This window comes from Acomys minous (assembly GCF_964271855.1).
Source record: "Acomys minous genome assembly, chromosome: 14".
NCBI lineage: Eukaryota > Metazoa > Chordata > Mammalia > Rodentia > Muridae > Acomys > Acomys minous.
Window position 1 is genome coordinate 85,961,464 of NC_140496.1, and position 15,940 is coordinate 85,977,403.

The window sequence follows — 15,940 nt, forward strand, 5'->3', positions numbered from 1 at the left end:
TGGGGAGGCCTGGTGGCACTCAGAGGAAGGATAACAGGTCACCAAGAAGAGACTCGATACCCTATGAGCATATACAGGGGGAGGAGGTCCCCCTCAGTCACAGATATAGGGGAGGGGAGTAGGGGGGAAGCAGGAGGGAGGGAGGAATGGGAGGATACAAGGGATGGGCTAACAATTGAGATGTAATATGAATAAATTAATAAATTTTTTAAAAAATCTATAACTCCAGTTCTAGGTGATCCAATGCTGTCTTCTGGCCTCCAGGGGCATGCTATGCATGTAATACACATGGATATATGCAAGTACTTACACATACACACAAAATAAAAATAAATCTTTGAGAAAAAAACTGAAGTGAAGAACAAATGGAAAAGATACTTGACATCCAATTCTGACCTGTATACACACATACACACACACACACACACACACACACACACACACACACACACACACACTCCTTTGTGTTTTTAAGAGAAATATTAATCTCTGTCATCATGCCCTTGAATGGATATTGTCTTCCTTTCTTTCCTTCTTTCTTTCCTTTCATGTTGGCTAAGTAAAGGAAGAATGTGTGTTAAGACTTCAGGGGCTCCCAGCTGGTCTCCTGCACTGTGGAAATTTGTATTCCACAAGGTCAAGGAAACCATGGTCAACACAAAAACTTCACAATATTGATTCCTTAAATATTAGATATAACTTATGATGCAGCCACTTGTACTTCCTCTGTAGCAAGGTCTTGTTATAAACTCAACTAATTTCTCACTGTAATATCCTCTGCATGCTATTACTCTTTGAAAATTTTGACACATGTTATATGGCTCAGTCCATCCTCAGTTTTAAAAAAAATGCTACACAAATTTTTAAAGGATGGGGGCTCGAAAGATGGGTCAGCAGTTAAAAGCACTGATTGCTCTTCCAGAGGACCCAGGTTCAAATCCCAGCACCCAAATGGCAACTCACAACTGTCTATAACTCCAAGATCTGATGGTCTCACACAGACATACATACAGGCAAACACATCAATGCACATAAAATAAAGGTAAATAAAAAATGTTAAAAGGATGTAAATCCTAAGACACTCTGAATATGATACAGAAGTCAAGTTCTATAGTCAAGTTTGTAGTGTGTCAAGTGCATAGTGAAGGTTTTGATCATGTTTAAATCTCCTGGTTTTTCTGCTGGAAATTTGCTTATTCTATCAGTTACTGTGATATATGAATAAAATTCTTCCACATTGCATTCTTTATAATTCTATAAATCAAGGTATATTACAAGATATCTACAAATCTATGACTATAAAATATTCCTGGGAAACAGTCTTCATGTTATTTCCAGCTTATCTGTTCCATAAGTTTTAGGTGTTTCTCTTGTAAACACATAGAGCTGTGAGTTTTATTTAGTCTGGAAGTCTTTGCCTTTTCATTAAAGCATTTATAGTTATTGTAACTCTGATGTGTAGTTTTAAATATATATTTTTCTGTTAATTGGCATGAAGTCTTTTCCTTTCTCCATTCTTGTTTTACTTTCAAATATATTTCAGTAGTGTTTTGCTATGCTATACACTCATTACAAATGCACAAACTTACAAGTCACATAACATCTTATCTTCTTTCAGGAGCTTCCCTGCACACTACAGGATCCTTTTTCTAGTCAGTATAAGAACTTAAGAATGGTTTTGTCCCAGGGTGGGCCTGCACAAACTACTGTACCAACCAAGTACAATGCATGCAATAAACCTAGACCCCCTATTCAGAGCTAGCCAATGGACAGCGCATTCTCCACAGTTGTATGAAGAGCAGGGATTGACTCTAACATAAACTCTGGTGCCCCTTATTTGACCACTTCCTCTTGGTAGGGAGGCCTGGTAGCACTCAGAGGAAAGGGAAGCAAGCTATCTGGATGAGACCTGAGAGGCTGTGATCATGTGGTGAGGGAGGAGGTCCCCTTCTGTCACAGGTCTAGGAGAAGGGAATGGGATGAAAGAGGGAGGGAAGGGGGATGGGAAGGTACAAGTGAGGGGATAACAATTGGGATGTAATCTGAATAAATTTTTTACCTAGAAGCAGAAAGAATCAAATGGTATATACTCACTTATATCTGGACACTAGCCCAAGGGGCATGTCCCATGAAAGTCTTCACTTACGAGGAAAGTGGGACAGAGGGGAGGACATCCTATTGGGACTCTTGGTGAGAGAAGCATGGGAGAATGGGGAAATAGAAGGATCTAGAGGGTCCTAGAAACCTACAAGAAGAACATTATGACGGATGGATCTGGGCCCAGGAGTCCTGCTCAAACTATGGCAGCAGCCAAGGACAATACGTGCAGTAAACTTTGAACCCCTACCCAGATCTAGCCAATGGACAGGACATTGTTCACAGTTGAATGAAAAGTGGACACTGACTTTCACACAAACTCTGGTGCCCCATATTTGACCACATCCCCTGAATGGGGAGGCCTGGTGGCACTCAGAGGAAGGATAACAGGCTACCAAGAAGAGACTTGATACCCTAAGAGCATATACATGGGGAAGAGGTCCCCCTCAGTCACAGTCATAGGGGAGGGGAGTAAGGGGAAAATGGGAGGGAGGGAGGAATGAGAGGATACAAGGGATGGGATAACCATTGAGATGTAATATGAATAAATTAATAAAATATATTTTTAAATTTTCAAAAAAAAATCAACTGCAAGCTGGGCAGCAGTGGCACATACCTTTAATCCCAGCACTTTGGTAGGCAGAGGCAGGCAGATCTCTGTGAGTTTGAAGCCAGCCTGGTCTACAAAGTGAGTCCAGGACAGCCAAGCTACACAGAGAAACCATGTCTCGAAAAAACAAAAAACAAACAAACAAACAAACTAAAACAAAAAAATCAACTTCAAAAAAAAAGAGAGAATAGTTTTCTTTTGTCACATCCCATCTAGCATAGTATTATTGTACATACTATATCTGACAGTTATTTTATATAATCACTGTTAAATTATATCTGAATATAATTACTTTTTGTTCCTTACTTTCATTTTATCTTGAAGAATGCCTTTTCTTCAGTGTTGGCCTCTGCTCAACTTCTCCCCCAACCCCCCAGGCAGGGTTTCTCTGTGTAACAAGCCCTGGCTGACCTGGACTTGCTTATAGACCAGGCTGGTCTCTGCCTCCCAAGTGCTGGGATAAAAGGCATGTGCCGCCACCACCTGTCTCTGCCCTACTTTTTATTATATGGATGAGTAAAGGGGAGACTATATACAATAAAAGGCTAGATGCAATGTTCCATATCCTCAGAAGCAAGGCAATTACTGGTTTTTAATGACGGTGATTTCTGGCCAGTACCTTTTCTTCCATAACCTTTAAAAATGTCAGGATTAGAATCATCAAAGAATGAACAATTTTTTGAGCATCGTGGTGAATGACTATAACCAGAACACTTAGGGAGGCAGAGGCAAGCAGATCTCTGCCTGATCTACAAAGTGAGTCCAAGATAGCCAAGGCTACACAGAGAAACCCTGTCTAGAAAAACAAAGCAACAAAAAAAGAATGACCAATTGACATAGGTCATCAAAACTGCTAATGAAATGGTGTAAACCTAATTATTTTAATAATTGACTTTAGCCACTAACAAGTAAAACACAAAATCAGTAACAGGCACTAAAATATTAATTTAAAAATCTGACATGAAATAGTAACACACACACACACACACACACACACACACACACACACACACACCAGTTCCATTAGGTAATATTGACCTGAACATATGACGCATGGTCACCAACTAACTTCTGATTTATTCACCCTTGTTTCTTTTTCTGTCACCAGGATTAATATCAATGAACTGAAATAAATAGCTACTCAAGTAGAAATCAGAACTCACTTTTCATACTTAGGAGAAGTACAAATGGCAATAACAGCATAGGTTTACAGCAGAAAGCAAGAAGGGTTCATAGCCAGCTGCTGTCATTTAACCCTGAGGGGCCCCTTATCTGCCTCACCAAGATGTCATGTGTTTTTACTATGCTAGGAATTTTTAAAGGAAGACAGAGGAGATTGAAGGGTAAAAGTAGTTCATGTGTTCCTTTCAAGAACATGATAATTTGCTTTTTTTTTTCCCCCTGCTCCCTCAGATAGTATTCTGTGGTCTTACTGAGATTCTTAGCCTAATATTTCTTAAAACTCTTAATATTCCTTCTGGGTTTTTTTTTGTTTGTTTGTTTTTGTTTATTTGTTTGTTTGTTGGAGTGGTGGCACATGCCTTTAACCCCAGCACTGGGAAGGCAGAAGCAGCCAGATTATCTTGTGAGTTCAAAGACAACCTAGTCTATGTAGTCTGTTCCAGGACAGTCAGGGCTACATAGAGAAACCCTGTGTAGAAACAAAACAAAACAAAAAACAAAAACAAAAACAAAAAAACAAAAAACAAGACCCCCAAAAAAGCAAGAAAAAAAATAACCTCCTGTAGTTTTAAAAACAAAATCTCAATTGTTCAAGCTTACCAATGAAGACTCAGGAGCCAGATACTGGGATGAAAACTTGTGAGCTCAGAGAGGCAGAGAAAACACCGAGCTAACCTTCCTCCTCAGCTGATGTCCCAGAAGGGAAAAGCCCCTTCTCCATAGTGTCTTAGAAACACTTCAAACTGAATGTCTCTCTTTTCTACTTCCTCTGCTTCTCTCTATCTGTCTTCCAGACTTCCTCTCACTCTCTATGGTTTTTCCCCCAATGTTCACTTCCTCTCAACTGGTTGCTTGTTCCCTCTTGACCTAGGATTAACTTTATTTAATTCTGTTACAGAAATATCTTAGATTAAAGGTGTGTGCTAGGGCTGAGCCACACTAAAAAAAAAAAAAAAGATTTTTCCAGTTCACAATCTCAGGGTTTACAACGGGATCAAATATCCTGCAACAATTTTCATACCTAATACTATTATTCTGCTAAAGGAACATAACAATAGCATGACTCCTGATGGCATATGCACACATAGATCGGGCCTTGATTAACACAGATCAGAGAAACCTCTTCTTGCTGTAGATGGGAATTAACACAGAGACCCACAACTGCACAATATACAGAGAATGAGAGACTTTGGAGCACTTGGTGCTAAATGGAATGTCTTTATCAAATCACTTTCCTGAAGTCTCAGGGATCTATATGTGGAAGAGGCAACAGAAAAGTGACAGGTGGTGGATGATTCTAAGGAAACAATATCTTCCAGATACAACTGGACTGATGCACGTATGAGCTCATAAAGATTATGGCAGCATGTATAAGACCTGCACAGATTCGAGCCAGACAGGGTCCACTGAGAGGGGAAAATGGACACAGGGTCTCATCCCTAACCAAGAAGCTAACTGCAATTGATACCCACTGGCAAAGGGGACATCAGTTTTCTCCTGTAGAGTGCCATGGTCCAGGGCAGGCCCATGCCCAGGAGTAGTTGACCAACACAAAATTAATTCAGTGGTATTGAAAGCTCTTTCTTTTCATTCTTGCTTTGTTTTGCCTTTTGTCTTTTGCTTGTTTAACTTGTTTTTTAATTTTTGTGGGAAGGGGTTGTGTTTGTTTTTGTCTATTGCATTTAGTGTGTGTGTGTGTGAGGGGGAGGGGCATAAAGTTGTGTGAGTAGGGAAAGTGGGAAGGATATGGGAGGAGTTGGAAGAGGGGAAAAGACATAAACAAAATACATTGTAAAAAAATTTTTTTTGAGACAGGGTTTCTCTGGGTAGCCTTGACTGTCCTGGCCTCACTTTGTAGATCAGGCTGGCCTCAAACTCATAGCAATCTGCCTGCCTATGCATCCCAAGTGCTGGGATTAATGGCATGCACCACCACTACCCGGCTGTAAAATAATTTTAATTAAAAATATTTTTAAGGAATTTCCACCGTACAGATTGCTTTTATAAAAACACCAATCTTCCAGTGTTCTAAATCAATTGGGCATTCTTATTGTTACCCAATTGGATCATGAACACACTATGTGTGGACTAAACATTATGGATTTCCACTCACTAAAGTCAATCTGGCTTATAGCTCGCAATGTTAAGAGTTTAATGCTAAGCTCCTGTATGACATAGTTCCCAGAGCACCAGGCAGAAACCCCTAACAGCCCCTTAAACCATAAGCCAAAATAAATTTTCTCTCTTTTCTCTGTAGGTGGTTTTGTTGAGAATTTTGTTACAGTTACTAGAAAAGTAAGCAATACATCAGGTATCTGAACCAACAAGAAAAGTAACTAATCCAGCAAGATTCTTCTTATTCAGCATTTCAGAAATAAAGAGAAAAGAGTGAAAATGCCTGACTATAAACCAGAATTCAGCTCTGGCCACTAACAGAGTATTGCCCTAGCACAAGGGTAGACCGGTATGCCAGTAGAGCCCAGAAACAGGTCTGTGTACATGCCAGTGTTGGATCTGTGAGAAATAAGAAATTATTTTGTGAATAAAGATGGTATTTCTTACAGAAGCAACAGTGGAAACAAGTGTTGTTCACATCTGAATTCCTGAGCATCTCTTAGGTTCCCTTTAGACATTCATTTCAAGCACCTAGATCCTTAGCCAACATCCTGTATAATTCGCTTGGCATTTTCATAAATGCCAGGGTCAAGGCTTTGAGAAAGAAGATTGTTTGTGTGTCAAAAGAAGCTGCCAATAGGGGACGCTGGCTTGGTGAAAGGGAAAAAATCCCAAGTAGGTGAGTCTATTGCCCAGTTTTATTGTGGGCTGAGTAAACCTTAAAATTATGTGTCATTGGGAAAGTTATTCTCTTTTATATATTTAGTCTATATTACTTCCAAGAATGTATGTTTACCCTTAGGAGATGGATATGAGTGTGTGTATGGGTGTGTGCTTATTTTCTAGTATGCATCCACTGCACACTTAAAAGAACAGACACACATTTCTGCACAAGTCAGTCTGGTAGTTTTGGGGAAAATAAGCTAGACTTGAGCAGATCAATAACCACCTTTACCTTCAGGAATTATGCCAAATCCACCGCACACCAACCCACACCAAGGTAACGCCTCAAGGCTGGGACTTTTCTCTTTTCCCTTATACCAAATACAAAATGCAGAACAACACAAAGCTGAGATGAGAAACGGACTTTTGGATTTAAAGCATTAAGCTACTTTGAAATTTGTCTTTCTAAATTAGATCAACCCAACAATTCCAGGCTTTTCTCGTGGAAAACTATTCCCTGTTGATTTTTTTTTCTTTTATTCGGGTTTACTGAAGAATAAGTTATATATATATAGAAGACCGTCTACCCTTTTGGGGTTTTGCAGACTGATAATGTAGTTCATAGTTGACAAATGTACATAAAGCTTTGGGAAGCAGCCCAAACCTTTTCACTCTGGTCGACTGTCCCTATATGCTTGGTTCCAGGAAGTACAGCTGTCAGGAGAACTGTAAGTCAAAAATATCCAAGGGAGAAATAAAGGGAATATTTGAGTCCTTTGCCCACCCTAGTGGTGATTATATGTTGGTTCAGGCTGCTAAACCCAAACGGGCTGAGAGCCCAACTAGCAGCAATTAATTGGCTCACAGTTCTGGGTTGCTAGAAGTCTGAGATCAGTGTGCCAGAAAGACCTGGTTTTGATGGAGAGACCCTCTTCTTTGTTTGCTGGTGATTGCCTCTCTTCTGTGCTCATTCAAACAATGGCAGCAAGTTCTTCTATGAGGCCACTCATCCCTTCCCAGAGGCCCCCACATTCCTGGCTCTATCTAGATCCACTTATCTCCTAGCATCCCCACAAATAACATCCCTTTAGAAATCGATGCCCTACATGAAATTAGAAGTGATGCTTAATTCGGGCCACATTATATTCATAAAGTATGTTTCTGTGTCAGAGCTCTATATGGGCTATGAAGGGTTGAGGCCATGGATCCCCATTTGCACAGGGGCATTCAGGAGCTCTGCTTGTAACTGGTCCTCACTGGGGCCACTCTGTGACAATGCAGATCCAGGCATCTTCTTACATCTTATTCCAGGTCAAAGGAAGCCACTGGAGAGTCCAAGTTCTTCTTCAGTCCCATCCTTCAGGAGTCAAAAGTCAAAGTTCTATCCTTCAGGGAAGACGGGCCCTCCCAGCATTTGAAGTTCACCATCTGCCTGACAACTCAAGCCTAATTTAATCTTTTATTCTAGCCAGTGAGGTCCTGGCAAAACTAATTTGAAAGGAGGGTCAGGTTGATGCAGTTTCTCTGATATTCAAAGTTAAAAAAAAAAACACATAAAAGACAAGACTATGCTGGTGGATTAAAAGAAGGTCTAAAGCACTGGTAGTGGGTGATGTACATAGGTCTGTTTTGACATAAAAAACGAGAAAACTCACCATTGTTAACAAGAACTGCTGTGGAGAGCCTTGGACAAAAGAATTAATCTGTGTTTTCAGTAGGAAAGAATTCCTGTGAAAAATACAAAATTCCAACTGAACCCTCAAAGTAGGTCATTCTGTTTCCGTCCAAAACTATACAATAAAGAAATCTATAGCTTTGAAAATGAAACCCAAGACTTTTTCCCCCTAAAATCCTCTATTATGACGGAATCCAACTATAATTTGGATAAATATGCATTGCTCCAAAAAGACATAAAGTCTTTCTCTTTCAATTGTTTCCATGTGTCTTTTGAAAGTTTCACCAGTCGGTCCAAGAGTGAAATAAAATAATCCCCCCCCCCCATGGTATGCTTGCATCACATTGTCCCACAACAGTTCTGTCTGATCCTGAGTCTCTGGGCTATGGTTAGGGAGTGCAGACAATAGAAATGGTCCCTGGAGAGGGAGAGGCTGCCAGTTAAGGGGGGGGTGGGGAAGAAACAAGAATATCCAGGTGATTAAGACAGACTGTGAGACTCCAACTGATGGTAGAACAGAAACCTTTCTTCCCTCTGTCCCATAATCAAGTTGCAAAAGTATTGATTTTCCTTAATGAGCAGCCATGTGTTTTTTAAACTGTCTAGGCTGACCCAAAAGCAGATCCTGAGGCCAAGACCTCATGGGCCGAGGGTTTGCTTTGGATATAATCCCAGGAAACAGAAGTTTGGACGTGAGGAATGTGAGGCCGGGAAGGAAAGGGTCCATAGCGGGGAGAGTACCGCCAGGGCACTGAGGCTGTCTGACAAATTTTGTGGAGTTGAGCCACTGTGGGAAAGAGAAGGTAGAGAACTTCTTTATTCCCCAATCCCCACCTCCCTACTCTCCACCTTGAATCTCTCACCTGTGCCCCCCCAGCCCCCCACCCCCTCATTGGCTGAGAGTTGGCATGAGGATGTCAACCCGCGCCCTCCCCCCATCCCCCCACCACACCACACACACACACACACACACACACACACACACACACACACACACACACACACACACACACACACACCTCTGCCCTGGAGCAGGCTCCCAAGGCCCACGTGTGCAGTCCTTTGACATACAAACTTGCCAATAAGACAAAAGAAATGTCTTTGATGAAACTAAGTCTGCTTCTGTAGGTGAGACTGACTCTGTTGTCACAGCCATGCTGCTTGGAGTCCTGAACCTCAGTCAAGTTTGTAACTTTTAAAGAACAGAAGCCTCTGCAGGGTCCTTAACAACCAAGTCGTGATCCAGACACTATCATTGACACTGTCAACAGTGGAAGACCATTTGAGCTCCTGCCCTGGGACTAGGGCTAAAGAAAGGAGGGAGATAGAAAGAGCCATGTGGAGTCTGGATGCTGCACTGGGAAGTAAAGCCTGGGCCTTGGAACCTGTTGCCCAGGCCAAGTTTACTGGGCCATTTTGCTTCTGTAAAATTAGCAAGCAAAATTTTAATATTTTTTTTCTCTCTCTCTCAAAGATTGTGTAAGTTTAGGATTCACAACCCTGGATGCATAACTAGGTACTTGCTTGCATGATTTGGAAGCCCATCATGATAACAGTCCATCTTTGATTTAATGATTTTCCCCCTTTCGTTGTTAGGCAAGTTCTCTATTCCAGGCCTGCATCAACTCCCTCTACAGGGACAGATGACTTTGAACTTCCAATCCTACTGCCTCTGTCCCTCAGCCCTGGGATTAGACACGGCCCCACACACCTAGTTTCCTGTGGTACTAGGGACCAAACCCACGGCTTTGAGCAGTCCGAGCAGGGACTGCTTAGGATATAATTGAGCTATATCCCAGCATGGGCTTTTCTCTTCTGATGATGTGCTGGAGCTGAAGAAGGCTGAGACAAAAGAAGAGCAATAACAAAGACAACCTCTGTGGTCAGACCAAAGAAAAGGAGGGCGGGGGTTGGAGTGAATCAATTACCAGGTACCAAGTACCAATTAACGAGGTACTAGGGGCCAGATCAAAACGTCTTTTCCTCCCTTGTTTTTGTCTTTCTTTGGAAACTACTTTCAGATCATTACTTAAAAAGCTAAATGTTCACTGAGGGGGTGGGGGGTGGCCTTTAATCCCAGGTAAGGCAGAGGCAGAAGGATCTCTGGGTTTAAAGCCAGCCTGGTCTACTAAGTGAGTTCCAAGACATCCAGACAAGAAAGACTCTGTCTTGAAAAACAAAAGTGATGAGGTGCTGGAGAGATGGCTCAGTGGTTAAGAGCATTGTCTCCTCTTCCAGAGGTCCTGAGTTCAATTCCCAGCAACCACGTAGTGGCTCACAGCCATCTGTAGTGTGATCTAATGCCCTCTTCTGACTTGCTCATATACAATAAATAAAATATTTTTTTTAAATAGAAAGAAAAACAAAAATGATGGTGATGATGATGAAAGCTAAATGTTCACATTGACTTTTCATGCTTTGAAATGCTTGTATCTTCATTGTTAAAACTATTAACAAGTAAGCTGCTGCTGCTGCTGCTGCTGCTGCATTTGTGTACAGAAGTGCAAGGTTTGTGTTCTACAGAAGTACAGGTTGTGCCTTCATCCATTGCCTGCCTGATTCTCCTTTGAGACGCCCCTGATGCATACTCTCTAGATGGAAATGTGAGGTCCGTTCAGTGAAAGGCAAACCCCGAGAAACCATCTCCAAGCCCATCAACATGTTAGGAGAGGAGGAAACCTGGAGACAAGATGGGGTGACAGGGGACAGTCATCCAAGCCTTCCACAAATGCTGATTGGACCCTTGCAGAGTCTCGGCTCCTGCCCAGGAGCAACAGATGGAAACAGTATGGTGGCAACGCAGAGAGGCACGTGCTGTGGCGCCATCAGAATGTTGTAGGAACGTTGAAAAGGGACCAAGAAACCCCCTCCAGGATAGTCCTGAAGTCGTCATACTCCAGGAGATGTCTGGGAAAATGAGAATTTACCAAACAGAGAAGAGTAGGCACCCCTTTGAGACTGGAATAGTGGCTGCACAAAGCCCAAGTTCTTGAATGTGAATCAAAGGAAGGAGAACAGAAAAACAAACAAACAAACAAACAAACAAACAAAACAAAAAAACCAGGAGCAGAAATAGGAGTTATAGAGAGAAGGCAGCTTGGGACAGGTTAGAGACGCATATGAAGCTTTGAGTAGACACATTTGCACTGTATACAAATTTCTCTGCTGGAGCTGCCGAGCACAGAGCAAAAACCTGAGCCCAGAAATAGCACAGTGACTCTGTGCTCCTGTCACAAATGATCACAAACATAGTAGCTTGAAACCAACACAAATTCGTTCCCTGAGCATTCACGAGGTCAGAAGTCATCAGTGAATCCTAAGGGGTTAAGAAAGCAAGGAATTACCAGGGCTGCTGACTTGTGGAGGCCCACGGGGAGAATTGGTTTCCTAGTCTTTTCCAGCATTGAGAGACCACCTGAGTAGCTTGGCTCATGGTCCACTCCTTCCATGTCCAAAGGTCATTACTCCAGTTCCCCTGTCCGTCACCCCAGTTCCTTCTCCTCCTTTGGCCTTCCTACATTACCTTATAAGAGGTCCATGACTACACTAGACCCAGGTGGTTAATCCAAGAGAAACTCAAAATCCTTAATTGAGTCACATCTGCAAAGTACCTTTGCCTTACAATGCAATATTCACAGTTTGGGGGATTCCAAACAAGGCTCTCTCTGGGGAACCGTTACTCAGCCTACCACAGTGGTAGCTTCCAAGTAACAGACAAATCAAATGACTCCCCCCCCCCGCCCCGAAAAAAAAAAAACAGAAATAACTAACTTGAAATAAGAGAAGCCTAGGAAAGGAGAATATAATATTTCTTTTCTTTTCCCACATGCAGAATGAGAAGCTTGTTAGGAATGAAGTTAACAAATACACTCCAAATAGACGCCTGTGAAGGGAATTAGTATTCTGGATGCTTTGGGGGTTTTCTCTGCTTACCCACTGCTTTGGGACATTTATTGTGTTCCTTCCCGCCCCCCCCCCATTATGTAAGTGCTGTCCTTCCAAGGTCGCAGTGGCCATGGAGTCCTGAAGAGCACAACAATGCTCTCCTTCATGGGGCTTTGATTACAGCATCAAAGTTAGGTAACTGCTGCTGCAGGAGACTCTGGGGAATCTCAGACTTTCTTTTTGGGGCTTTAGAAGCAGTTGCTCTGAGTCACATTTTTGTCTCCCACGCAGAGGAAGACACACTCTGCAGGGCCATTTGCTGTCTGCTGACCCAGGATGCCTTCCTCTTTCCCACAGCCTGACAGTATTGACCTCTCCTTCACAATCTCCCAGCCCTTTCCCTTCATCCCTTCCCCCCTCCCCTCCTCACTTACTCAGCACTCTCCATTCCTTGCAACACAGTTCACAGGCCACTGACCTCACCTGGTCCAAGCCAAGAGAGCAAGGCACAATAAGAGCTCCCATGATTTGGGGTGGGGGGTGGGGGGTACATCTGCAGCTTCCACAGACAGAGAGCAAGAGGACAAAGGCAACGCTTCTATGAAGAAAAGAGCATTGCTGAATCCCTGAAAAAAATTCAACCCTAAAGCACTCCCTTCATCTGGACTTTTCAATTACATGAACCAATGAATTTTATATTTGTTAAACCAGTAGGAAGTAAACTCTCTCCTTTTGCAAAACGGTGTTTTCTAATAGTATTGCAGACTATCTTTCACTGTATGAATGTGAGCGAAGAAATAAATAAAAGACACATAACATGTTTCTTAAGGCTACCTGGAACATTCTTGAACTAACATTTTTAAACGGACCTCACCAAAGTATCTGCTTTTCTTTGCTGAGCTTTGGCACAAGTTAGGAAAAGCTGGCAGCAATATTAAGGTCATCGATGTCAAGTAGAGATAATAGGGAAGTGACTTCTTATATGGCAGAAGAGGATTCTCTCTTTCAAGCTGTGAGACTAGGGTCTTGGTCACTGGCACTTTTAGCAAAGTAAGCCTCCTGTTTTACTTTAGCTTTTATATGTTTGAGGCTTGGCTTTGGGATACTGATAAAGAGGAAACCAAGGTCACTCTCAATATTTTCCTGGGTTCATAAATCGACTCAAAATCATTTGGTGTAAGTTAATGAAAAGGGATAGGATCAATTGCAGAGGTGAAAAGCTGCTCCTGTCTCACTTCATAACTCTGTTAGTAACACAAAGTGAGTCGAGGACAGTCAAGGCTACACAGACAAACCCTGTCTTGAAAAAAAAAAAAAAACAAACAACAACAAAGAATCCTAAAAACATAGCAGCTCTTCTTTAAGATGCAACACACACACACACACACACACACACACACACACACACACACACACACACACACCTGACTGTTGTTTTGGGCTCTACAAATGCCACAAAATGTGAAAAGAAGGGCCACTGTGCTCGGAAATGTTTGCAGCAGTAATTGACCGCAAATAAGCATTTAGTCCTTGTGAGATGCAGGAAAAAAATAGAGACCTAGGAAAGCTCTCTTGGAATCTTCAATTAATACACTAACCACCACTTCTTACCCTTCTGTGAACTCTTTTCTTGTCTCAACTGCACCTGAGTTATGGGACATAATCAGATGTGAAATAGCCAAAGGACAAACCACAACCATACACAGGCCCCAGAGCCCTGCATCCAAGAGTGGCAAGCTCCACATAGGTGACAAAGGCCTGAGCATGCGTATTCAGCTTCAACAAGCAGAACAGCATGCATTACTCATGATTTCACAATCAGAAAATAGGGTTTTCATGGTCATAATGCCAAGGGTGTTTGTGTTTAAGAAATTGGCTTATTTTAAATTAAGTTTCTCTCTGTTTTTTCCACAAACGTAAATAAAGCTGCAAAGAATGTCACAGGTCTGTCCTTCTGTTAAAGCATGTCAGAGTCAAAAGAGCAAAGACTTCAGAATCAAACAAATCTAGATTTAACTATAATTTTTCTCTTGTATTTGACCTTAGATAGTGAAGTTGCCCCTAAGTATCACAAGGGTGTTCTTCCCAGATCTGAAGATAAGCATGGCCCTTGTATTTTTATGTCAACTACGTATGTCCTCTTACTAAAAACCTCCCCAAGATTATCTGTGACACCTAATATAATGTAAAATTATACCATAAAATGATGTAGCTAGTCGTTATATTGCACTACTTAGGAAATCTGTCAAGGGCAAAGTTCTTGCAGACACAATGCTTTTTGAATTATGTTTTATGTATGATCTGTTGAACCGATGGATATGGAACCTGTTGGTATATGTAAGGAGCCAATGGAGTCCTGAGAGAAAGTGCATCGCCATATCAAGGACTCCCAGTGCCTAAGCTCCTTGGAAAATGGCAATGCCTTCCTCTGGTCCACGTGCAAATGCTGATAGTGTGTGCAGGAAGTGTCCACGGAAGCTTTCTTCCCCCACGTTTATACCCTGAAGGCTGCTCCTCTCAGAGATCAGCTAAGCCCGCCTCCATGTTCACCTGTATGCCATAACCCCTCCTCCTTGCTCAGCTATGTGCAATCGCCCCATCTCCCTGTTCAACTGTATATAATAAACATGCTGAGCTTCCAAGGTGCTGTGGCTTCTCCATTGGAGGGCCCAGACCACTGGTCCCAGCTTTGGGGTATGTGTGGTAGTGTGATGTTTTGGTACCCGAGCCCTGAAAGGACACAGCACCTGGATTCATGAACACATGCATGCAAGCATATCTGCATATGTTGGAATCTAAAAGCAAACTTGTGTACGCTCACTCAGCAAGTGCAATTTCATGTAACTACACCCGCAACCTTTCCAGTATATATTCTGAAAATGTTACCGCGTTTCCCATTTAAATATGTATTACATTTGAAACTGACTTTTGTATATTGTATTTTGTTTTCCATGTGAGTTTCCAAGCAACATTTATAACAAGGCCTCTTCTCTCTCTCTCTGGTGTCCTGCGGTGTCACATCAAATATGGGTATTAATATGTCTGTTTTGGACTCTGTTCTGTCGCACTGGGCACTTTGCAGAGCCCTAAGGCAATACCACATTGTCTTAGTAAGTCTGGTAATTTTCTACATCATCTCACCAATTCTCTGCCCTTTGCATCTCTGTAACCATTTTACAATCACCTTGTCAAAATGCCTGTCATTGGGATTTTTGTTGTGAGTATATGCATCTGCTTTCATGTGCGCATGTGTGTTCATATACAGTGTGAGGCTATAAAGTAACAAAACTTAACCTATTTATATTGAGGGGTTTGCTGCATCCAGCATGGGTTAGGCCTGGAAACCTGACTTGTGTGGGAAAGGAATGAAGAAGACCGGACAGACACACAGACACACAAAAAAAAGCTGGTCTGTGATCGCTCAGATGGAGTGGTACCTACTTCTCAACAACCCAGAACCTTGGTGTTCCCGGTTAAGTACCACACAAGGAGGAGGAGTTAGCTGGTCTTGGTAGGAAGTCTCTGTAGGGGACTCCATCTCTGCCTCCTGACTTCTGGGAATAGAAGCTGCCACCATGCCTGCCTGGCTCTTACATGGGTTTGTGTTGCAATTGTCTGTGAGGAAGATGCTGGAGTTTGCTAGGTTTTGCATATGCTGGTCAGTTGTCCTGTATAAACACTAATACTTGGACCAGAAGAAACCCTTTGCCATT

General features: G+C 42.2%; 1 long non-coding RNA gene across 1 annotated transcript; it reads right to left on the reverse strand.

Moving 5' to 3' along the window:
* Window positions 1-213: 213 nt before the first annotated feature.
* Window positions 214-1,463, reverse strand: LOC311582924. Its single transcript, XR_014774314.1, has 2 exons — window positions 427-1,463; window positions 214-396 (listed from the first exon to the last, which is right to left on the reverse strand). It is a non-coding gene; the product is annotated as an uncharacterized lncRNA (long non-coding RNA).
* Window positions 1,464-15,940: the final 14,477 nt, after the last annotated feature.